At 38.3% G+C, this 26,325-nt stretch overlaps 1 protein-coding gene across 13 annotated transcripts in view; it reads right to left on the bottom strand.

Moving 5' to 3' along the window:
• Positions 1–26,325, bottom strand: part of LOC125457292 (transcription factor 4-like) — a 610,802-nt gene that overhangs the window by 580,611 nt on the left and 3,866 nt on the right. The gene's annotated exons all lie outside the window — the stretch shown is intronic.

Here is a 26,325-nt window from a genome sequence, read left to right as displayed (position 1 = left end):
TTCTCCCATCTACTATTTTGTGGGATGAAACTGAAGGCAGGCCCAATTCACAAGGGTTCTGCAAGGTATTGCCATAGTGCTATTTAGTGCCTACGCTGCAGAGTTTCTGGGCATCAATCTATTATACTGTATTCACCGATTCCAATGAAGTCTCCTGATTAAATGACTGTCGTACAGCACAACATTCCTTATCTCAATTGCAACTCAGACTTGTGTGGGGCTCATGATATTAATTCATTCCCCCTGTTCCCTGTTGTGATTTCTCCACCATTGGTCTCTGCCACAGTGAGATACACTTGCAATGTGCAGTCTGCACAGAGATGGCCAAAAGGAAGAATTTAAGACTTGCGGTGGTAGGCACTGATATTATCGTGTCTACCATTTCCAAGTGATGTGCAATGTATGTTGTTGCATTGTGAGCATTCATTTCAAATATTCTACATATTCTCCTCCTTCATCCTCTGTATTTCCCCATTTCCTCATGTTTTGGTTTGTGTAACACTCTTAACGTTCAACACTTCCTTACAATTCTGCAACATCTTGAAAGATCTTTTATATCCTTTAATTTCTATGAAGCAGTTGCTGGATTATTGAAATTATTCATCCTCATACTACACACGTGTTGTTTCTCCCCTCACCCTTTGACTCAATTTTTGTCAGAAGTTAGCTTTTAGTCATCAACTTTAATGAAGAATTACACATAATACTGTCAATAATATCTTTTCACATATTTATTGATCTGTTTATCCAGCAGTTTTTCTGTCTTTAACAGTCAAATCAGTGAAATATAGTGCCACATCGGTACACAAAGGCTTTGTAATGCAATAGCCCAAACACCCATGTTCTATTTATAATTTCGTAAACATAGGAAGAGTAGTATACCACATTTAGCTCATAAAATCTTTTCTCCATTCAGTCAGATGATCTGTACCTCAACTCCATTTTCCTACATTTGCACAATATCCTTGACGACAACTAAAAATATCAAAACTATAACATTTGAAACAGCCTCCAAGGCATTAGGGGAGCTTGTTTCAGAATCTCACTACACATTTAAGGAAAAAAAAAACTTGTTTCCTGATTACACTCCTAAATATTAAACTTTAATTTTAAGATTATACCCCTTCGTAAGAGATACTGCCACCGGAGAAAGTGATTTTTGTGCAGCAATCCCACCCCTGCTTTTCATTTATTTAAACCCGTGTCATGTAACTTGTCCTTACTCTTTCAAACTTCAAACAATGACATCAATGAATCAGTGAGGTACCCCCATAGAAGAACATACATGTTTTAGACATGGCACTATGAAGCTAGACATCATAAGATAGAATGTTTTAAAATATCATCCAAGGCAAAGCAACAAGATTCATTAGCGTTCAATCTTCAACCTTCAACATTCATTCCCTCTATCACCAACAGCAGCAATTCAAAGTCTCTTTCGACACCACCTTTCAAACCTGTGACATGCACCACCTAAAAGGTCAAGGACCGCTGATGCACAAGAAACATCACCACCTGGAAAGTTCCTCTACAAACTAGTGAGCATCCGGACTTGCAAACATAACGCTACACTTCCCTGTCACTTAGTCAAGATCCTGGCACTCCCTTTCTAGCAATATTCAGCGTGCCTGTACACCCCATGGGCTTTTTGTTTTAAAAAAACCGTTGGAGCAGGATGTGGACATTGCTGGCTATATTTGCATTTGTTACCTGTCCCTAATTGCCCTCAAAAAGTTGTTGAGCTGCTTTCTTGAACTGCTGCAGTTCATGGGATGTAGACACACTGACAGTACTACAAGGAAGGGAGTTCCAGCATATCAGCACTACTAGAGTGAAGGAGCAGCGATAATGGTTCCAAATCAGTAAGGTGTGTGGCTCATATAAGAAATAGAATCTGGAGTAGGCCATTCAGCCCCATGCCATTTAACAAGATCATGGTTGACCTGCCCCAGGCCTTATCTGCTCTTTCACACCAGCTCCCCATGGCCCTCAACTCTCCAACACCTCAGAAATCTACCTACCACCTCTTTAAATATTTTCATGGATCAAACTTCCACAACTCTCTGAGGTAGAGAATTCCAAGACATTACACTCTAGAAGAAGAAATTTGCATCTCAGGTTGAAACAACTGTCCTCTTGTTGTATAACAACGTCTCCTAGTTTGAAATTACCCAAGTGGTGGAAATATTTTGTGTTAACCAAACAGAGTGCATGGTAAAATTTGTTTTCTGCTCAAAAAGGGAGAGGACAGAATAGATGGGACTTTTGGAGATTTAATGAACAAGAAGTCACTGATGTGGGCCATATTGAGCAATGTCAGATCTTGGTAAATTAGCCAAGTTGGTTTGGCACCATATCTATATCCACTCACTCTCTCCACTCTCTACACTCAGTAACAGCAGCGTGCACCAAATAACTTTACATAGGCTCCTTAGGCAGCACCCTCCAAACCAATGGCAATTATCACCTTTGAGAAGGATAAGGGCAACTCCTGGAACTCACCTCCAATGGCACTGAGGTACTACCCAAACAGATGGGCTGCTGTGGTTCAAGAGATTGCTCGCCTTTTCAAGGGCAACCAGGGAAGGGGAATAAATGTTGTCCTAGCGGGCAACATTCACCTCCCGTAAATGAAGTGGAATGAAGGGAGATCTTATAGAAACATAAAAGATTACAAAGAGAATAGATAAGGTAGAGGCAAGGAGGTTGTTTCCGCTAGCAGGTGAAACTAATGCTGGAGGGCATCGTCTCAAAATAAAGGGAAACAGATGTAGGACTAAGGACAGGAGGAACTTCTTCGACCAAAGAGTTATGAATTTATGGAATTTCCTGCCCAGTGAAGTGGTTGAAGTTACCTCGCTGAATGTTTTTAAGGCAAGGCTAGGTAAATTTTTGAACAGTAAAGGAATTAAGGGTTATGGTGAGTGGGCAGGTAAGTGGAGCGGAGTCTCAAAAAGATCAGCCATGATCTTATTAAATGGCGGGGCAGGCTCGAGGGACCAGACGGCTACTCCTGCTCCTAGTTCTTACGATTTTTAAAAAGGATACTGGAAGTTTCAAAGCAGCGTGGCAAAAGAGAAGCAAGCCATCTGAAGTGCTGGGAGTCATAAAGGGATTGTTCTTTTCATGCTATATGTGATGCTCATCAAACAGGAGTTATAAAATGCATCTCAGCTGCACTAGTTAGTTAATTCATGCGAATATCTTTTCTTTAGCAGCAAAGTCATAAAATGTGAATTGTGTCCCTTGCTATTTCAGATGGTCTCTGGAAAATTCCCACTGTTACTGGTCTCCATGAGGATTTTAACATGGATCAATAACAAGAATGATCACAATGAGCAATGAGGGAAAATTGAGCAAGATCAAAATTTGTCATCTAATGTTATGGTAACTGAGTAGTCAAAGACCCTGATAAATTTTTTTGTGTGGGGGATGTAAAGAAAAAGCAAAACTGGACCTCAGCAATGAAGCATCAGGATAACAACAAAATGATGTGCATTTACATTAATAAGCAACCACTACATTTGCTAGTATTTACTTCTGCAAAAGGTGACAAATGTTTGCAATATTCTGTTTTAGCAGAAGATTGCAACAGCATCTAGTTTAGAGATTAAAATTCAACCTTATTTTATCAAGAGCAATACAGTTTGAGAAGATCAATGGGCTATGCTCATTCTCGACTGTTCAATGTTCCCAAGATTATCTTCTCATCTCCAAACAACGCTGTCTGGACAATTAGACCATATACAATCCTACATGTTTGTGTCCGCACCTCTTGGCCCAGGAAAATTGCGTTCACATAAACAATGTTGTAAATTTCAAAAGGATCCACTGAATTTGGGATTCACAGTCCAGCCCCTCCCCTCATCAGTTTAATTGAGATCCGCTGAAAATATGGGGTAGCCTCCATATCTAGGTACCATGTATCACTTCAAAAGATCTCCAGATATGGCCAGACTATTAAAATCTGCCTGGTTCTTTCAAGCTGCATTCAAGTCAAGTCTAGAAGCAGCAGATGCCAATATATATGGGGCTTTTACAATTGGTGATGTTGGGGCAGATCTAAGATGGCTGACTTATCAGGACAACCTTTATATTGTCATCATGATAGCAAGGTAAAACAGAATAGATGAACAGAGCAGGACTTTATTTTGTGGTCAAGATAGGCAGGATGTTGGCTTCTGCAGGTTTGACAAAAGGGCTAGAAATATATCAAAACAAGTCACAGCCTTCAAAAATTAAATTCTATTTGCTCCATAGGATAAGGGCATTATTGGCAAGCTATTTGTTGCCTGTCCCTAATTGTTCTGGAGAAGAAAAATTGTACAAAGGAGAAAAATTAAGAATGTTCACAGGACCGCTTGGTGTTTATTTTTTAAGCGCATAGTCTGCCTTTCTCTATTTAAACAACAGAACTTAATCTGTAGCGTTAATGCAGCAAAATTAATTATCAAGTAGCATTGCTATTGTTGCCAATTCCTATGAGGTACTTGACATCCAGCATCGCTGCATTGCAAGACTTCCGCTGCGTCACCAGAATCTTTGACAGTCACAGAGGTTAGCGAGATAAAATTAGCATAGATTCCTATTTCCAGTGGTCAGAGCTGAAAGCAAAGTCAGTTGGTAAAGAACAGGGGCGATGTGAGGGAAATCTCACCTAAGTGAGACAGAGCGCAAATGTACTAAATTCCCAGAAATATTTAAAGCACAAATTTGATGCAGCAGACAGGGATTAAAAAGCAGTCACTGGAGTGAGGCGGTGACCGGGAGAACGTGGAAGGCACAGCGAGGCCGACCTGCGGCAAGAACAGTGCCGGAATGATGTGTGATGCCACTGCAAGGAAAGCAGCTAGTTGCCAACTAAGATTGATGAGTATTTCTCGGCTTTCATACAGAAGATTTTTGGATCAGGTTCCAGCCTTTTTTTGGTTAAAAATGCCTCCTCTCTTTTTCTTAAAAATACCTCAAGTATGATCGATGCTGGTGGATAAAAATATGAAGGCAATCACACAAACCAAAGGGATATACTTCAAGGCTAAGGGGCAAGGCTACTACAGTACTCAATTAATACATTAAATAAAATACAATAATGATGGCAGACCAGTAATGTGTTGTTGCTGCTGTAGTGTGTGGAAACTGCTAGACATCAAAGTGACACAGGGCAAACACATCTGTATTAAGCATTTGCAACTCAAGAAACTTCAGAGAGGAATTGAGGAGCTGAAATCTGAGCTGCAAACCTGGTCAAATCAGGGTAGTGGGAATATGATCTGGACACTTCACTTCAGGTAGCACCCACAACTCTCAGATTAGATCATTCAAAGTTGGAGGGGGGGGTCTTATCAGAAACAGCATTAAAGGGAGGTATGGAAACCAACGAAGCATTCAAACAGCATCAGCACATGTAACTGGCCAACAGTTGCATGATTCCTCAAAACTGAGAGAAACATACTAGTCGTAAGGGACGTAATTATTAAGTGAACAGAGACTGTTCTCACAAGCAGGGAGCATGTTCCAGAAAGCTCTGTGGCCTATCCAATGCTAGAGTTAGCAACACCTTCTCAGGACCGGAGAGAAACTTGGGAGTGGGAGGGGAGTGATCCAGTTGCCATTATCCATGTTGGCACCAACAGCATTGACAGCAAAAGAAAAAGTTGACTCTGCTGAAAGACTTATAACAGTTTCAAGCTAAATTATAAAGCAGAATCTTCAAGGTAACAGTTTCAGGATTACACCCAGAAGCACATACAAGCTGGCATGGGGCAAATAAAGTCAAGGGCCTAAAAGTGTGGGAGGGATGGGTCATGAGGCACTGGTGCTAGTGATGAGTTATGATTCTTAGGGGACTTGACAGTATAAGTGCAAAAGGTTGTTTCCCCATGTGGGGGAGTCTAAGATCCGATGGCATAACTGCAGGTTACGCAGTCACTTATATAAGACAGATGAAGAGGAACTTGTTCTGTCAGAGGGTAGTGAATCTGTTAAATTCTTTATGGAGAGGCTGGGTTATTAAGCATATTCATGACTGAGATAGACAGATTTTTAAATCAACAAGGGAATCAAGGGAGATGGGAAGAAGAGCAGGAATACATGAAGGGGAAGATAATGGGAACTGCAGATGCTGGAGAACCCGAGATAACAAAGTGTGAAGCTGGATGAACAGCAGGCCAAGCAGCATCTCAGGAACACAAAAGCTGATGTTTCGGGTCTAGGCCCTTCATCTTGGCCTGAAACGTCAGCTTTTGTGCTCCTAAGATGCTGCTTGGCCTGCTGCGTTCATCCAGCTCCACACCTTGCTATCAGGAATACATGATGAATTCAGATCAACCATGATCTCACTGAATGGCAGAGTAGACTGTCAGCCAACTGGCCAGCTTCTGCTCCTACAAATTGTGGTATTATTTGAACCTCTACACACAGACTGGCAATGCAATGGCAATGGGATCGACACTGCTGCACAAAGACAGGGAACACAGCCTCATTTAAAAATTCAGATGATACAGGTTATGATGAAATACTGTTATTGCTAATTTTCACTGACTTTTATCCTTCAATGCATTGATTCCAAATATCCTGTTCTTCAAAATCCACACTATACCATAGACATAGGCCAATCAGCTCAGCATTTCAATGAGATCATGGCTGAACAGATCATTCTAAACCCACATTCCTCCTTTTTGGCCCATAACCGTAGAATCCCTTACTGATTAAAAGTATATGTCAGCTGTAAATATATTTATAAGAGCATAAGACACAACTTCACTTCTCTGCGATTGTCTTCATTACAGCATTTCAGCATACTCTCTGATCCATGGGTCTTTCTACTCTCCCGCTTCTCTATTATTGGAATTTGATTCATCCTGATCCCAAGCTTTTTAAACTTTATTCCTGGACCCTTTTACTTTTGTGTAAGAGATCACTCTCAATACCCTTCTTTGCAAGAAAAAAAATCTACGACTGGAATAGTATTGATCAGGCTTTTCAGCATACTATTCTCTTGCCCTGATTGGTACTGACTCTCATTTGCCACATCTTCAGAAAGTTGCATTAGTCAAAAAGTTGCTACATATGGAAGGTGCTATACAATTTCTACATTAGACCTGAAGTAATCAACCTTGTTTTCTGCATGAAGTGGTGCACTTAAGTAGCTTGTACGATATATTAACCAGTGAACATCTATTAGTAATAGTGATGGGCTCACCAAAGAGAGATCTGAATAAACAATGCATTTATGATCAGAGATAATATATCATGTAACTCCAACTGAAAAAAGGGTTGCCCAAAAAGTGATTGAGAGATTAACTTGGAAATGGTTTTGGCTGATTAGATGCTATTTTTGCTTTTTCAAATGCACTTTACTCTTTGCAGTTGATTTGTGCTGTAGTCCGGGATTGACGGTGACTTTTTTTTAAAAAACGATTTAGTTGATTTTCATCCTTCAAATAAGTGGTGTTATAAAACATCTTGCATTCTTTCCTGGTGCGACTGATATTGAAATGAACAAAGCAATTAACATGGAAAAAGAAACATTAAGAAGCGAGAGATGTCTTCAGCTGATGTTTGGTAAAGAGCAAAATTAGTGGTCATGTAATACCAGGGCCTCTATTTCCAAAGTAATTTTTATTTCTAAAAAATGATAAAAATAAAATTTTGCTAATCACTTGAGTGTATGCTGGCACAGAAACTAGCACTTATTCTTTCCCAAACATCAGATGAAGACATCTCTTTCTTCTTAGCGTTTCTTTTTCCACACTAATTGTTTTGTTCATTTGAATACCAGTTGCAGCAGGAAACAATGCAAAACGTTTTGTACCACCATTTACTTCAAGGATGAAAATCATCTAAATCTGTTAAAAAAGGTCACGATCAATCCCAGGCTACATCACAAAGCAACTATAAAGTGTAACGCATGCAGTTAAAAATGCAAAAATAACATTTCAATCAGCCAAAAACATTTCCAAATTAATCAAAATGGAATCGTAAAAGATATTTTTGGTGCTGTCAGAAGGCCAGGACTGAATAAAGTAATAAAGATAGCTAAACCAATAATACAAAATAATTGTGCAGGTCATGCAACTCTCAACTTAAAATATGCATTAGCATCACATATAATAGCTAATTGCTTTAGTCATAAATAAATCAGTTAAACATGAAAGTAAAATTTCTGTTTTACTCATGCACTTTGATTGTATGAGCTTTTGAATTCCAAAAGATTTCAATCTTGGGTAGAAAGATAGCAGCAATAATTGACGTTTAAAAAGTGTAATTTGCCTAGGTATACATCATGGATTAGGCGAGAATCTCCATGCTGATTTTCCTCAAACATTCCAATCAATCTATCATAACTCAAAATAACACACACATATCTGACAGGCATTATAGCAAACTCCGAAGACAATCATCTGCACAACTCAGTAACTGAAACAACAGACTAAGCCTTCTATGAAGTCAGCGGACTTCATTCTAACAGCTAATAACTAGCAACAATTAGTCTGAACTGACAGGCAAACCAGTCAGTTTAGTTTACCCATTCAGCGAATACACAACAGGGGGGAGGAATAATGGAAATCATGTACAGACATACATACTTCAAGCTGGCTCCACTACAATTACTCCTGATATGAAAAAGGACGCCAAAGCTTACTTAGTTAAGCAAATCGCATCAGTGATGTACTAAGTAGGACCTGTGGAGGAGAAGGGGGCAAACATTACAGGTTTCTTTCCCTTCCCTAAAATCAAAATCTAGACGGAGTAAGACAAGTTTAAATCTTGCAAGACTATGATGCAAATAGGAATTCAAACTAATGCAGTGTATTTTAACAATTCAACATAAAAGCAACATTTTGATTTGGTGCATCCTGTTAAATTAAAAATCTATTTAATCACTCAACAAGAAATACAAATGTCATTAACGATATCAATCCAGGATTTGAAAAATAAAAGATACTTTGTTTGATAGAGGTATGGGGTGGGGTGGGAACAAAGAGAAAGAGAGGCAGACAGAGAGATGGACAAGCTGACATTGGGTCAGGGGAGAATAAGAAAAAATACTGCGGAATTCTCCATGTTGAGGTTTCAAAGCAAGATACTCCAGAGGCAGCAGAAACAACAACTTTGACAGGTGTATTTGTGAAACTGATTTTTAAAAAAAAACTTATTCATGATCTGGACTAAAACTGACATAAAACACATAGAAGCAATGCAAATATGCCAGATTAGAGACTTTCTTTAAATTTAAAACAAAGATAAAAATATGAAATGACCAGAATGTGTTTTAAAGCACACTACAGTTCAGTCATCAGCTGACAGGTAGGTTTATATTTCAGGTGTTAGAATTGGCATGGTTAGGTGACGAGTGCTTTTTCAGAAAAATAAGCAAGAAGTTTTCAACCCTGCAATTGCTGGTGCTATAATATAGAGAGCTCAAGTTGTGTACTTCCAACATTTCCTGTTATCAAGGACAAGTTTTCCCTCATGCTAAGCAGACCTCACTGAGGAACTTGAATGAAAGACAAGTGGAGGGGCCATCGTGGAGAACAAAAAAAAGTTGTCAGAATGTGTATTTTCATGAACACTTCGTCATTAATCCATTCAAACCCAATTTTCTGAAAATTTCTCACAAAGAATCCTACATATGACAGTTCACAGTAAATGCAAATTTTCTGAGACCCCACAACAAGGGGAGAAAAACATTGGCAAAACAAACAGGAGATGTTGTTTAAGGAAAACTTCTTACTGAAACATACGATTCCCCACAAAAATTAAATTACACTATTAACAGAAACACATTCAAGCTGTAAAAGCATTTTCCCAAATGTTGTGAATTTTTCCTTCAAAATTATACTTAGAAAATGCATCTAATTATAGACCAGCTACGAAAATTATAAGGTCTCCAGTGTGAATATCTGCCACATGAACTTGTCAGCTTAAGGAGCAATTTGAACATAAAAACAGTAATTGTTTTTAAAAAGGCACATGAAGCTTTATTGTAATATTTTTGAATTTATACCATTAAAAAGGAACAGCAACTGATGACATTGATGCCAAGGTATTAAAATTAATGGTCTAAAAAAGGTGCTTTCTTCAACCAAAGATACAAAGTCACAACAGTATAACCACACTAATAATCACTAATCCCAGTCTTTATGGCATATTAAAATACTTTTATTAGAAAATTGGCAGCTGCCAGTTGAACACAATTTGCTTGCAGTTATGTCACCAGGCTTGCGTAGCATGTTGGTATCAACAGGCTTCAAGAAAAAAATCACAATTAAGCCAAAACATTTCATGTTATGCAAACATCTTATGCAATGCCTTACTTCATCTGAAATTTCTCCCATCAGCATCAAAACTTGTGCAAGGCATAACCATGAGCACTTCATCACTACAGCATGCAGCTGAAAATTCTCTCTTCCCAGTACACTGTATTGCTGACAATTTTTTTTACCTTCCAAGTTTCAAATGATCGCACAAAATTTTCACACAGTTCACATTGATCTGCCACTAGCACGTTAGTCACATTGCTTATGTGCATGATGTTACTTTCACCTTTAGCCCAGGCTTTAGGATTGTAGGCCAACTGAATCACTCTCCTATATTTAGTTTTGCAATGCATAGTCACAGTTTGTAAGACGGCTGAACTTTCGGCAATTCAACACGAGAAACCAAAAACAAAATTGTTTGTCCAAAATTATATCATGCCACTTGTGCATTTACTTATCTCAGCAAGACCTGTAGCAGCAAGGAAGGCTCATATAAAAATGCCTTCCCCTCAGACAGTGCAGAAATATAGAGTAGTTTTACATTGACATGACTACCGACTGTAAAAGACTGCTGTGATGGTACTATGGCTTTAAGAGGTGTATTTTGTCCTTTTTTTTTGAAAAATGAAGAAAGGTTGAGACAGATGATGAGCTGACTGCTCCAAGCCAATAAAATAAACAGCTGGTCGGTCCTTGGGTTTTTTTCAAATTGGAACAAGTGAACCAGCATAATGAGGGTGGGGTCAAGCTCCCACAGAACCAGGATTTGAGTTTAACTTTCAGTAGTTGCTGGATCTTGAACTTAGATGTGGAAGCTGTTATTCCTCTGTTACAGCTAAAAATGTGAGGCATAATATATATTATATTAATTTATGCAAGATATTCCATTTTGATAAAATGAACAAAGGCAGGACTTATACAATTAATGGTAGGGCATTAATGAGACAGACAGAGAGATGGACAAGCTGACATTGGTAATGTTATAGAACAGAGAGACCCAGGGGTTCAGGGGTATAATTCTTTAAAATTTGCATCACCTGTAGACTGGGTGGTTAAGATGGCTTTTAGCGTGCTTGCCTTCATTGCTCAAACTTTTGAGCACAGGAGTTGGTATGGCTATACAGGACGTTGGTTAGACCTCTTCTGGGGTAGTGTGTGCAGAGGTGATCATCATATTATAGGAAGGATATCATATCATTAAAATGTACAGGGTTCAGAAAAGATTTACCAGAATGTTGCCAGGAATGGATGGTTTGAGTTATAAATAAAATAAGCTGGATAAGTGGGTCTTTTTCCACTGGAGCACAGCGTGTTGAGGACTGGCAATTTGGAAGTTTATAAAATCATGAGGAATATAGATAAGGTGAACAGCAAAGACTTTTCACCGAAAGCAGGGGAGTTCAAAACTAGGGGGCAGTTTTTAAGGTGAGAAGAGAAAGATTTAAGGAGGCATTCATGAGAGGCAACTTTTTTTTTTAAAAAAAGAGTGGTTCACGTGTGGTACGAACTGCCAGAGGAACTGTTGGATGCAGGTAGTTACAACATTTAAAAGACATTTGGATAAGGACATGAAATGGAACTGTTTGGAGGAATACGGGCTAACCACCGACATGCTGGACTAGTTTAGTTTGGGAACATGGTCAGCATAGACTAGTTGAACCAAAAGGTCTGTTTCCACACTCTATGACTACAAAAGCTTGGAGTTTCTTCCTGTGGCTAGAATTGCATGTCAGGCAATCTGTTTCATTGAATTTGCCTTTGCCAAGGATTTCTTTATTGGATGTCTTTCTTCCATTTGTATTTTAACCATAGTGTAAGAATAAAGAGAGTGTTTTGCATCAAGACTGGTAGTTTGACCAATTGCATTGCATCCAGAATACAACGCCTTACACTTGCTTTTAAAAATAAGAAAAACGTTGGGGTTTAGGCCACCTTCTCCATATATTTTGAGTGGCCCGGCTGAAGAATATTAAAAACAACAAAATCGACTTATTGTGTAACAAAAGAATAAAAGCAGACACTGCCATAACATGTAGTGAATATTTTTATGCCCGTCATGAAAATATTCAGGACATGCATCTTCTTGAAACTGGCAGTGAGTCAATGCCACCTACCAAACCAAAATGGTATGTCCAAGTACATTGGTTTTCAATATAAATCATTTTTTATTGATATCTAGAGCATGGAACTTCTGTTCAGTTCATCTGAAGCAAATAAATAGGAATTATCTTCTCTTTAGAAGAAAAAAGTGCAAAAGAAAACAAAAAGGTCTTCTAGGATCTAAGCATTACATGAAACAGGATTATTCAATTTTAGTAAATATGACTCACCATCGAAAAGTTTATTTGTTTAAGAGCAGTCTAGACACTATTCTAAAATAGCCAAAGTATTGACTAATTCAAGTCTATGACTAAAATACTTCTACCGGAACAGAACCAAGAGGAATTTTACCTTGCAAATAAAAAAAAGTAGCTTATTTAGTATTTAACATCTCTTCCAGACATGCCCTCCTTAAAGCAGTTCTGTTCCTCTCTCGGACAGGATTTACATTCTAATTCTTTTTCAGATTCACTGTCATTAAATTTTGCCGTCATTCCTGATGTCTGAAAAGGCATTTGCCAAAACTCGTTTCCACAGCCACATCTCATTCCTCAGTGACTGCCTCTGGCTCAGACTCACCCCATGTGGATTCCAGCTCAGATTTCATCCATCACGTTTTGAATCCACCCAGGATCACAGGTATCTCCATGATGTTCCTCAGACAGCTGTTTTCAATGCATCCTGAGATCCACGCTCAGTGTCATGTGTTCCTACATGCCCACTCTCTATCTCTGCTGTTCACAATGTGGTCTACTCTACATTGGGGAAATGAAGCACAGTCTGGCTAGCCACTTCACAGAACGCCTACATTCTACCTGCAAAAAAGACAGAGTTTCCTGTTGCCTGCCACTTCAACGCATCACCTTGTTCCCTAGCTAACATCTCTCGGTGTCAGGCTTGCCGCAGTGCTCCAGCAAAGCTCAGCTTGAACTAGAAGAACAACAACAACTCATTTTCCACTTGGGAACTGTGCAACCTTCTACACCCAATACTGAGTTCACCAATTTGAGGGCTTGGGCACTTCTCCAATGTCCTTGTCTTTACCCCAACCCTTACACATGGGCTGCTACCACACACTACCCATTGTCATCGAATCATAGAGTAGTACAGCATGGAAACAGACCCTTCAGCCCAAACTGATCCATGGTGCCCACTCAGCTTGTTCCAATTGCTCACATTTGGTCCATATCCCTGTAAAACCTTCTCATCCATTCACCTATCCAAATTTTTTTTGTAAATGTTGCTATTGTCCCTGCCTCAACCACTTTCTCTAGCAACCCATTCCATATATACACCACTCTCTGTTTGAGGAAGTTGCCCCTCAGGTCCTTCCTAAACCTATCCACTCTCACCTTAAACCTATGCCCTAGAGTTTTCAATCCCCCATCCCTGGGAAAAAGACTATACACATTCATCCTATCTATGCCCCCCCATGATTTTATACACCTCAATAAAGATCATTCCTCATTCTCCTAAGTTCTAAGGAATAAAGTTCTAACATGGCTAACTTCTCCCTATAACTCCCGCCAATTTCAACAAACTATGTATTTGTACTCCACAACACTCATCAGGACCCTAACATTTACTGTATTCGTCCTAACTTGGTTTGACTTTCCAAAATGCAATACCTCAAACTTATCTGTATTGAACTGCATTTGCCAATCTTCAGCCCACTTCCCCACCTGATCAAGATCCTTCTGTAATTTTTAATAACCATCTTCACTATCAACAATACCTCCAAAGTTTGTATCATCCACAAACTTACTAATCATGCCTTGTACATTCACATCCATATCATTTATGTAACTAACAAAGGTCCCAGCACCGATCCCTGTGGCATACCACCAGTCACAGTCCTCCAGTCTAAGAAACAACCTTCAACCATCACCCTCTACTTCCTACCAAGAAGCTGAATTTGTCAGCTTATTCACTACTAATAGGCCCTATTAGCAGCTATTCATTCTCCTATGCTGACCTTTACCCACTCCTTTGTCTGCCCAACTATTGTTATCTCTGTTTGGGCTCTTCCTACCCACTCCCCTCACCCCATCCTCTGCACAAATATCAATCTTTACATGGCAACCAAAGATTTTTACCCGAGGTGTAGAAGTGAACAGCACAGGAGGACTTTATTTTGAACAAAGTCACTTTGAAAGGCACTTGTTGAATAAGTGTAAAATCAGCATAAAACAGGATTTAAAAGCAACCTTAAACACTGTGGAGCTGGAAGAACACAGCAGGCCAGGCAGCAGAGGAGCAGGAAAGTTGACGTTTTGGGTCTGAAGAAGGGTCCCAATGTGAAACATCAACTTTCCTGCTCCTCTGATGCCTCCTGACTTGCTGTATTCCTCCAGCTCCACATGGTGTTTTCTCCGAGTCCGCATCTGCCGTTCTAACTATCGCTTTAAAGGCAATCTTCCCTGCAGCAAGTGTGAAAGTGACTTTTCTTCTTATACTGGATCACAAAGTAATTGAATCAGTTGTCTGCTCTGGGCTACTGACATAATAAACGTAGCAGAAAATGTGGAATCCACAGTTTCCTAAACTCCAGGTTAGTGTTATAAGCCTGAAGCTGAAAATCTCTTTTGCTCAGGAACACTACCTAAAAATAACTTCAGTTTCAATTTCTATTCCCAGGTAATAGGAGTAAAATGGGGTACATTTCCCTATTCAAATTTCCACAACCACTGCACAGCAATTATGTACACTATAAACAATTGTTATATCATGCTATATTAACCAAAAACACCCGTGTGAAAGTTAACTAACCCCTTCCCAACAATTCAAGGTCAAGGATTCTCTTTCACTTTGCTAATCCTTCCCACATCATACATTTCCTGCAATCACCTCTCAAAGAAGATGCATTTACTGTGTTGGCACTAGCTAGGAGTGTACTTTAATGGAGAGACCGGGTACTTTGGGCCTGGATTCACTGGAATTTGGAAGTATGACAAGTGATCTTATTGAAACGTAAAGACTCTGAGGGGACAACAGAAAGGTTGTACTGGAAACAAAAAATGCTAGAGATCAGAGTGGGTCAGACAGCATCCACGGAGAGAAAGTGAACTAATGTTGAGTCTAGAGATAATGGGAACTGCAAATGCTGGAGAATCCAAGATAATAAAATGTGAGGCTGGATGAACACAGCAGGCCAAGCAGCATCTCAGGAGCACAAAAGCTGACGTTTCGCGCCTAGACCCTTCAGAGAGGGGGATGGGGTAAGGGTTCTGGAATAAATAGGGAGAGAGGGGGAGGCGGACCGAAGATGGAGAGAAAAGAAGATAGGTGGAGAGAGTATAGGTGGGGAGGTAGGGAGGGGATAGGTCAGTCCAGGGAAGACAGACAGGTCAAGGAGGTGGGATGAGGTTAGTAGGTAGATGGGGGTGCGGCTTGGGGTGGGAGGAAGGGATGGGTGAGAGGAAGAACAGGTTAGGGAGGCAGAGACAGGTTGGACTGGTTTTGCGATGCAGTGGGTGGAGGGGAAGAGCTGGGCTGGTTATGTGGTGCAGTGGGGGGAGGGGACGAACTGGGCTGGTTTAGGGATGCGGTGGGGGAAGGGGAGATTTTGAAACTGGTGAAGTCCACATTGATACCATTAGGCTGCAGGGTTCCCAGGTGGAATATGAGTTGCTGTTCCTGCAACCTTCGGGTGGCATCATCGTGGCACTGCAGGAGGCCCATGACGGACATGTCATCTAAAGAATGGGAGGGGGAGTGGAAATGGTTTGCGACTGGGAGGTGCAGTTGTTTGTTGCGGACTGAGCGGAGGTGTTCTGCAAAGCGGTCCCCAAGCCTCCGCTTGGTTTCCCCAATGTAGAGGCAGCCACACTGGGTACAGTGGATGCAGTATAATGTTGAGTCTAGATGATTCTTGTGTTATGACCAGCATAAAAGTGCAGTCTTTCCCTCATTTATGATTTGTTTCCGCAATGTGCATTGCAGTCACTCATTACAGCTACTATAGCACTTTCAAAACCTGCAGTCTCCACCAGCTCAAAGAATTGCAACAGTTATGTTCCTTTGTGGGTGAGGCTAGGACCAGATAGTATAATCTAAGACTAAGGGTTTACACATTTAAGACAGTGATGAGCAGCAATCTCTTCTTTCAAAAAAGGTAGTGAACCTGAGAAGTTCTTTACTGCAGAGGGCTTGCGAGGCTAGGTTTTTAAGTATATTCAAGGTTGTGACAGTCAGATTTTTAATCAGTAAGACAATCAATTGTTGAATGAAAGAGGCAGGAGAGTGGAGCTGAGGATTAGCAGATCAGCTATGGATCTCGCCGAAGGATTATTTTCGCTACCATGTGTTATGGTCTCATAAAAGTCTTCAAACATTTATTTCCTTTCTCCTCCTTGAAGCAAGTTCTCTCTTGGTTTGAACAGCCCACAACTGAAATTGAGAACCAAAGCTTCATGAATAAACAAATGAGTTTCTCTTACAGAAGATCTAATTAAAAGACACAAGTAACTGTTGGGCCAAAACTTTGGAGAATTTAGGTAACAATGAAAAATCATCATTTTTGAGCAGTGGTTAGACATAATTAATAGCTCCCACACAGTGCTGATAGTAAGAAGTTCCAAGGTTTTCATGCAGTGAAGAAATGATTACACACACCCAGGTTAGGATGACAAAATTAAGAGTCAATGGGGTATTTCACGTGTCTGCTGTCTTTACTCTTCTATGTGGTGGAGGCTACAAGTTTTGACAGTGCTATGATAGCCATGCAACACAGACTGTACCTTGTACACACCACAAAAACAAAATATTGACGGGGGAAAAGAGTGGACATTTATGCTGGTGGTATAAAGTGTCAGTCATGTGGACTGCTTTCTCATGCATAGTTAACAGCTACTATAGCCACTGATTTTAAAAATAACAAACTAAACAGCATATTCCACAAAACAATCATTAGAATGTGGGGTAATATGATCCACACGTGTGGTAAGGACCTTTGTCTGCCAGCATTGCAAATTCAGCCACAATTCAGGCAAGTCTTGCCCACAGGAGCAGAGATACATAAGATTATCTCTTACAAGTCAATGACATTGAGGTGACAGAGTTATAAATCAAGTTTAGGCTTAGAATCTGACTGAAAAGGGAACATTACAGAGACAGATGAATACTGAAGTGTATTGAAAAGATAAAGGAAGCAGTATTTCAAACCAAAATCACTGCAACTTAAACAAGGAAATATAGTTACAAACTATCACAGGCTAGTTTAGGAACATCAACATGTCCTTTACCAAATAAGACTGACTAGTTCCTGAAATTTACTTTAAATAACTCGAATAACTACATTGGCAACTAAAAAACCAGAGGGTTTCATATCAGGAGAAGCCTAATGAACTGAATATCCCTCACATGAATTTAGAAAGTGAATTTTAAATGTGCTACTTCAAACAGATAGGCTGTAATGGTGTAAATTCAGATGTGTAGGGGTTTGAGTCCCATTCTAGATGCCAGAGAACTCCAGCACTGGTCTAAAGGAAGAGAGATAATGGGAAGTGCAGATGCTGGAGAATTCCAAGATAATAAAATGAGAGGCTGGATGAACACAGCAGGCCAAGCAGCATCTCAGGAGCACTGGTCTAAAAGAATACTGCACAGAGGGCCCACTTTTTAGACAAAACATTAAGCCAAAGCTTTGTTTGCTCTGCAGGGTGTAAAAGACCCCTCAGGGATAAAGTAATGTCGCGGAGTCATCCCCACTGTTCTCACCAATATAATTCTTTCAATCAAGATCATAAAAGCAGACAGACAATCTCATCATGAAACTGGCAAACAGAAAATTGCTGAGTGTAAGTTTGTTGTTACGTTTCCTACTGTACAAAAGTGGCGACACATCAAATTGTACTTCAGGAACAAAAACATAAAAGTTTCTGGAAAAGCTCAGCAAGTCTGGCAGCATCCGTGAAGAAAAAAAAGAATCAGAATTAATGTTTCGGGTCCGGTGACCCCTCCACTGATGTTTTCCTCACAGATGCTACCAGACCTCATAAGCTTTTCCAGCAACTTCTGTTTTCATTCCTGATTTACAGCACCTGCAGTTCTTTTGGTTTTCAAAAACGCACCTTATTGGCTATGAAAAATAATGGAATGTGGAAGATAAAATATAAACGAGGCCTTTTCTTTTCCTTTACATTTTTGTAAAATATAATTACGTTCATTCTCCCTATTTTGGGGAGGGAAGAGAAAAAAATGCTTCCAGTAGTAGCTCATTCTTAAAATTTTTCACAGTCAGGGTGGGTGAAATTAATCAACCAAATAACTATTTTGGAAATTTTACAAAGAAAATTGCCAGAGAACAGAACGAGAAACTAAGGTACCCTTAATATCGGCAAACAACTTTTGGGTGGTGATACACTAAAGTTCAATGTCTGATTACCATGGATTCCATCAAAGTAAAGTTACTGCACAGATTTAGAAGTCAAATACAATGAAGGTTTATCATGGAAATATTATCTTATTTCTATGTTATAAATGAAGGAACCTGCATTTAATTTGAACCTTTCATGTCCTTTAGGACACCGCAAAACCAAAGACTTATTTTTGAAATGTGGTTACTAATGTGGCTGGGACATAGCAAACAGAGATAATACGTTTTAGTGGCGTTCCTTGAGAGATAATTGTCGAGGACACACATGAGAAATTTTACTGTTGTTCTTTGAATACTACAGGATTTTGTTTTAAGGGTCCAAATTAGTAAGCATCCAAATGCCAGCACCTTTTCAGTACTACCCTGAGGAAGTGTTAACCAGATTTTATAAACCACAGCTTTACAATTCCAGAGCAATGTCACGAAGCCACAGCTGACACAAACAAAAATTGCACTGTTTCTTGTTGCCAAAGTAAATCTTATTATTTACTTTAACAGAGAAATATGTATTAACACCCTTCTTTGGGATGGAGCAGGGAGTGGGGCCATTAAATTTCATATTTGATAGCATCAGCCAATCAAACTCTGTCACAGCCCTTATTAACATGAGTGACCAAACTTTTGATTCGAGGGCTACAAAGAACTTGCCAACGCTGGCAATCAAGTTATTGAAGTCCAATCCTGCTTGTGATTAAATTTCTCATTTTCAGGTTTGTGTTGTTTGTGCTTGGTTTGGTCTGGAAGGCATGTCTTTAGAAGCTGCCATTCTTAGTGCATGGATCTTAGAATGCCAAGGTCCATTCATTTCAGTACTTGAACTACAGGCAAATTAATAGAATCATGAGTGTTATCTTAATGTGCAGCCCCCACAATAACATGAGGCAAGACAAAAAAAATTGGCAAGGCCCTATATTAAGACCCAGTCAAGTCCTTGATCATTGTTTAGACAAAAAATATTAAAACAGTGTCACTAATAATACATGCACGATGCTGGCATATTTAAAGTCACAATTTGAAAACCCTCACTCCAAATACAAAGCATTGCCAAAAGAGTGGTTGCAGGCACTAATGTTCTATGAACAACACATATCACAAGAGCATCAAGTTTGTACTTTACTCTGTGCGAAGACACACAATCAATTGACTGCAGGACTTCAAAGAAGGAAAACAAATCAGTCATGATTCCTACTATTTGCGTTTTGTCCACTGATGCTGGATGAGACGTGACAACAGAATTTCAAATTTCAACATAAAAACAGACAAGATATCATAAAATGGCCAAAACCAGTTGAACAAAATTTCCTGCATGGAACATTACCTTCAGCAGGGGGAAATAAATGGTTGGGAATAGAAGAAAAATATCATAACTTAAAAGGATTCTCTCTATAATTAATAAACATGGGTTTCTTCCAACTTTTATTAGCTTTTCACTTGCCTCGAATTGTGCAACTCCAGGGCTACTCAGGAAGCTTAATACCATTCAGGACAAAGCAGGCCACTTGATTAACGCCCTGCCAGCACCCACACAGAGTCGCAGCAGTGTATACCATTTACACAAAGCACTGCAGTAATTCACCAAGGCTCTGCTGACAGCATCTTTCCAATCCACGACCTCTTACCACATAAAAGGACAAGGGTAGCAGACACATGGGAACAGCACCCAAGTGCAAGTCCCCCATCAAGCCACATGCCATCCTGACATGGAAATGTAATCGAGGCCATTGAGTCAATATTGTGACACTTGTCTCAAACAGCATTGTGGGCGGCCCTACACCACATGACCTGACCAGCAATGCCCACATCTCATGAACAAATATATTTTAAAATCCTTAAAAGAAAAAAAACAAACATTCCTTTCATTACTTCTCAGCACTTGTAGTTTCAACATGAATAATTCTACTCAAACGTAATACGTTTTCACTAGCACTGACAGAAGTACTTCCAGAAGATATTTACATCACCTAATTTAATAAGAACAAGCCTGCTGCTCATGTCGATCACTACATATTTTCCCTTAGATGTCTTTAAAAAGAGAATTTGATTTTCTATTTGTAAATTATATTAACAGTAATTCTTTGTTGCATCTCTCTCATTTCAAAATAAATATTTTGCACAACTACAAACTATGTGGGGTTACTGCACATTTGGAAGGCTGGCTTGCATGCAACTCCAGCTCCCTCTTTCCTCTTTAATCCACGATTATTCCTGAAGACCCGCAAACAATAGGCAAGGACAAGAAGAGCAGCCTCTTTGATGGGGTACGATAGGCCAAACGGTAACTTTCAGAAAAGCAAAGGTTAAAAGGAGGCAGAATTTCTGAAACAAGAGAAAAAGACCCACATGCACCAAAACATAGTGCTACTTCATCTTAAACATTACTATATACAGCTCTTTACAAGCTGAAAAGATCAAAGAAAACATCAAAGGATTTTTTAAAACCTCAAAAGCAAGTCAAATCCAATCCAAATGGTTTACACATCCTTACTGGAAGATAAAAGTTGCCAGTAAATGTGCAAAAAGCTAGTGTTAGAATAAGAGCAACTCCTTTTAAAAAAAGACACCAGACTCAAGCAACACAACTAACCGATGAAAAGCCACGCTTAAAAAAACATCTCAGCATATGTTACAAAGGAAGATGCACTGTTTCTTTCAACATAATTGTGAAAGATATCAAAAATCAACTGTGAAAACATTATGCAAAAGACACAGAAAATATGCAAATGTTACATAAAACCACAATTGAACTAATATAACTGCCCTCCAACCCAACAAGGGCAACTATGATAGTTCAACAAGTCGTGATTCTCTGCTGCTGGCAAGTATTATTTTTCAAATTACTTTGTATTCGCAGCTATTAAATAATTTCTTTGACCAGCAACTAAAAATTCTCTAACATTAGATGTCTGTTCATATGCCAAATCCTTACTAGAAAGAACTCGTAGCATACATGCCATCTCTGTGAAAAACAGAACTAGGCATTTTAGCCACATAATTGTGCCCAAGAAGCCACCTTTCACGTAACAAAAGGCAGCACTTTTTAAATGGTCAAAAGGTAAAGACAATGCAATGCTGTAAAAACAAAATTAGCCATATTAATAATACTGCATTAGTGCAAAATTCTGTTGCAGGTAATGAAAAGCAAGTGGTTGCTTTATATATTTGTATTTTGTTTTTCAGAAACAATGGAATGCAAAACGATAAAAATAACAGCTATCCCACTATTCCAATCGTAGCAGCACAGAATGCAAATCAATTACATGTGGATCGAAAGAGGCAAGCATAATTTCTCAAAGGCTACCTCAACACAATCAGTATATTGATTTTTTTTAAACATTTCTGATCTTATTCAGAAAGAAGGAAGACAGCAAGTAGGCCATTCCCCTAAACTGTGAACTTAAAAAAGGTACGCTGTTATTTTTTCCCCCTACAGCCTACCATATTCGGTGTAAACAATGAACGCATTATCTCAGTCTGAAGTATGACGAGCAACCATTGTGTTCCATCGGTCAATCCAAAAATTCATATTAACAAGGCCAAAGTAATAGATGCAGCTTCAAGATATCAGCTGTTCTTCAGATCAGTTAGGTTTTGCTTATCTAAGCCCAATGTCGTTCCTATCAAATTTCACTAATTCAATCAAGCAATTATCCAATGCATAAAAATAACATAATACTGACAGATAATTGCCATGTTCAAGCCACTAACAACTTCATGATAGCTCTTGGTTCTAACTGTATTTAGCCAGAATTTTTCATTTTTAATAAGCATTCCTTATTTCTTTTAAAAATTGGAAATACAAGTCTTGAGCCACAACTAAATGACATCAATTTCAACTCAGAGCTTCTAAAGGCAATCAGTTTCAAGTGCTTCCTATACCTTGTTCCTCCAAACCTCAAGACCGTAGAATTGTCAAAATAGACTATGTTAAGTCCACTAATTCTGATGTGGCAACATAAAACATTACAACAAAGCCTCCTTACTTGGACAAAAGAGGTTACGTTTCCAAGACAGGAAGGAAAAAACAGACATGATTAATGGTATTCCTCATATTAGGGGTTAGCCAAAAAGCTGTCAGGGGACCTTTTTCATCAGCCAAACAACAGAATGGCACAACTGAAGACAAGTTCCAAGATCAAGCAAATCAGTGTGGGTAGACTTCTCCTCTATACACACAAAGATTTTCAAAACTGTGATAAGGTTTTGATTCTGGCATTTTTCACAATATGATGGACATAACAGTATGTTTATTTCATTTAAAAATGTTTGGTTATATCACTTGCAAATTTTATGCTAAGACATCTAAATCATGTAGGGACACCAGAACTTTATTATAAACTCAAACGGCAATGATTAAGAGAGTTTGAAAATCAAGACAACATATGCAAAAAAAAATTAGGAGGTACTTTATTTACAACGAAATTGGAACGTTGAACCAGCCAGGTCAAATTATGTTGCAAGAATCTTTTGAAACACAAGATTAAGACACTTTGGGCTACCCATGCAGTTTTACGTTATTGCTCATACAAATGTTACGTGTGGCCTGCCAAATCTGCCAGCCTGACTTTTACATTTACAGTGCACAGAGAAGAAACAAGACAGCCATCTTGCTCCTGATAATTACTCAATTTAACCCTCAATTTTATAGTGGCAGTCAGGCATCAACACTTTTAAGGATAAAAACAAATTAATTGACAAAAAATAAGATCATCCACATAAAAAGAAACAAGTTTGTTCAGATTAAAAATATTCAGTATGAGCTTGCAACTAATTTTAATCACCCTCACAGATATTCCATAACTAAGTTATCGAAAAACATGCAAGAAACAACTTCCCCACCCCAACCCCCACAAAAATTGTATTCAATGAGGTAGCTTTTCATTATTGTATAACTAGCCATACCTATACATTATAAAGATGATGTGACAAGTAGGGAAGAAAATTGTAATGGGGGTATTTCATTTAGGAAATATTGTGATATTTCCTGAAAATCGATAACTTCAGCTAACACGCAGACTGCAGTTCAAAAAGAAAATAACTAATGTTCTGAAATAAAATAAATGCTGTGGTTCCTATTGAGAGAAGATATGTCTAGACATACTCAGAAACAGACTACCTATTACAACAATAAACTGACAATATTTCAAAACACTTAGAAGTAATACAAAATTTGATTGAAATCCATTACATTTATTAGTTCTAATTTATACATTATCAGTTTGTTTACAAATTTTCATTAGACATTTAACTACCCCATGTTTGCAAATCAAAATCAATGATCTTTTCACACAATAGCATTACGATCCCAGTTCTAATTTAATATTTCACTTGTAACTCTCAAAAGCATGCAACAAATTCCAGTTTAGACCCATTTAAGCCATATTATAAATCTAAAAATATCAACCTACACGGTTTAATAATACACAGGTAACAACTATCTTCACATTTGTTCCCGTTGATTTCAGACAACCAAATAAAAATAAAAACAAAGATACATTTCTACAAATCATTCAGTCAACAAGAATCGTCGGCTTCGCCTTTCCAACCGGAAAAGGCCAAGTGTAAGGGAATAGCTGCCAATGAAAAGACTGAAAATTCAATATAGTTAAAAAAATCTCAATTATTAAGGAATCAAAGTTGCAGGAAAATATCGCCAAAAGGCACATAAATGCAATCTCAAAGTTTTGTTTTTTCTGCCACTTTCACAGGGTTATTATGGATTACTACTTAAAAATAACTTTTTATATATTTCTAAGAAATAGCTGAAAATTTACCACAGCAAGAAATTGATGCCATCTGAAACACAATTCTGGCCAAAGTAATAAATAGTCCATTGACTTTAAAACAGGAATTCAGTGTGAAACTCAGAGCTTAAAAAGCCACTCAATAATGTCTTCTTAGAATTGCAACTTTTTATTTTGAAAAGACAAAAATCTTGAGAACAGAAAAATGCCTCATTTCTACAAATTGCACAATTGATACCTCACAGGTAAATGAATTTAATGTGAAAAATAAAACGTTATTTTTATTTCACCTATCTGAGAAAATCATATATCTATGAAAGAACATACACCTGCCCTAGCCAGAGAAAACTACCTGCTTTACACTGGCCTCATTACTTTGTAGTTTTTTTGAAAAACACTATAAGTAGCGCAGAGGAAAAATAACTTCAAGTCGCAACTATTTATGCATGCTAAGTATTGTGGGGCAAGTGGAGGGAGGGATGGTGAGGAGAACAAAACAGCATGAGTGATACATAAGCCTGTTCACTTCTCAATTGCCTTCACACAAAAAAAATTAAAAGTTTAAGATTTAAACATTTAAAAATTAACAAAAGGCTAACAAATAATTGGAATCTCAGATACATTTTATAGATTGTTTATATTAGATTTACCATCTTAATAAATCACCAAAACTATACCAAGATGCACTGAGTACAAAATTCTCTATGGCAGTCACAATACACACATCACCATACAATTCAAAGCAACATTTATCCTGAATGAAAATGAACTCTGAAAAAGCAACTGTCTGAATTGCACATGGATACTAATTAATCTACTTCCAAAGATTCTAACCGAATACAGAACTTTTTCCAGAGCAAAAAAATTTGACAGGAAAATATCTGCAGAAATTCAGATACGGGCCTCTTTTCATTTTCACATTAATTGTAATACAGACTTGCACTAGAATTTTACACTTTTTTTAAAAAAGTGATACTATTCATTAAGATGGAAAATGATGCTGTGTTCAGATGCTTTTGCACAAACTTTGAATATAAACGCAATACAGCTATAGTTAAACTTTAATTTGAGGCACATTTCTAAAATAATTGCTGGCAACTGTTACAAACTGTGCCCCTTCTAAAAGCATGCAGAGTTCCTACGGTGCAAATTAAAACAGGAGGAAAAGAGGGTCAAAAACCTTTGCATTTCCTATTGCCATCATAACAAAAATCAGTCACTACATTACCTATAAAATATTAATGCATCTCAAATGACTGCATGATTTATTCTTTAAGGCAGCTTCTAAATTTCCTCATTTTTGAGTACCAAGTCATGTTTTTGTGAAGTATCTCCTTTACATATTAAAAAAACTGCATCTATATCCGCCATAAAGGCTCTCCCATCTCAAAACTTGGAAGATTGCTTTGTTAAAGCAATTTGTTTGGAACAGTTCCTCAAGGAGAAGCAAATGCTTTAGAAAACACAGTGTATCCCATAAACAAGCACACATTTTTCAATCAAAGAAATGCACGTATCCAGCAGCTATGCGTATTTAAAAATAACTTGTGGTTAAAGACAGTGTACTTATGTACTAAACCTCCATACTTTTAAAAGAAAACTCTGCTCTGTATAAAATTCTATGTTATAGTCAATATCGATGACCTTCAATCAAATACATGGAAAGAATCCCTCAATTTAAAAAACAGACCTATGCAGCACTGTTTACTTCATTGTTGAAACAAATTTGCAGGTGTTCTTTGAATTTGTACAAAACTTGACTGAAAGTACAGACCCCTCACCATTACCATTACAAAATACTCCTAAATCCTGTTGGTTTCAGAGTTTTAATGGTCCTAAGTTGTTT

Source organism: Stegostoma tigrinum, chromosome 1 (assembly GCF_030684315.1).
Source record: "Stegostoma tigrinum isolate sSteTig4 chromosome 1, sSteTig4.hap1, whole genome shotgun sequence".
Lineage (NCBI taxonomy): Eukaryota > Metazoa > Chordata > Chondrichthyes > Orectolobiformes > Stegostomatidae > Stegostoma > Stegostoma tigrinum.
Note: the sequence above shows the minus strand (reverse complement) of the source record. Positions and strands in the feature narration are given on the sequence as shown.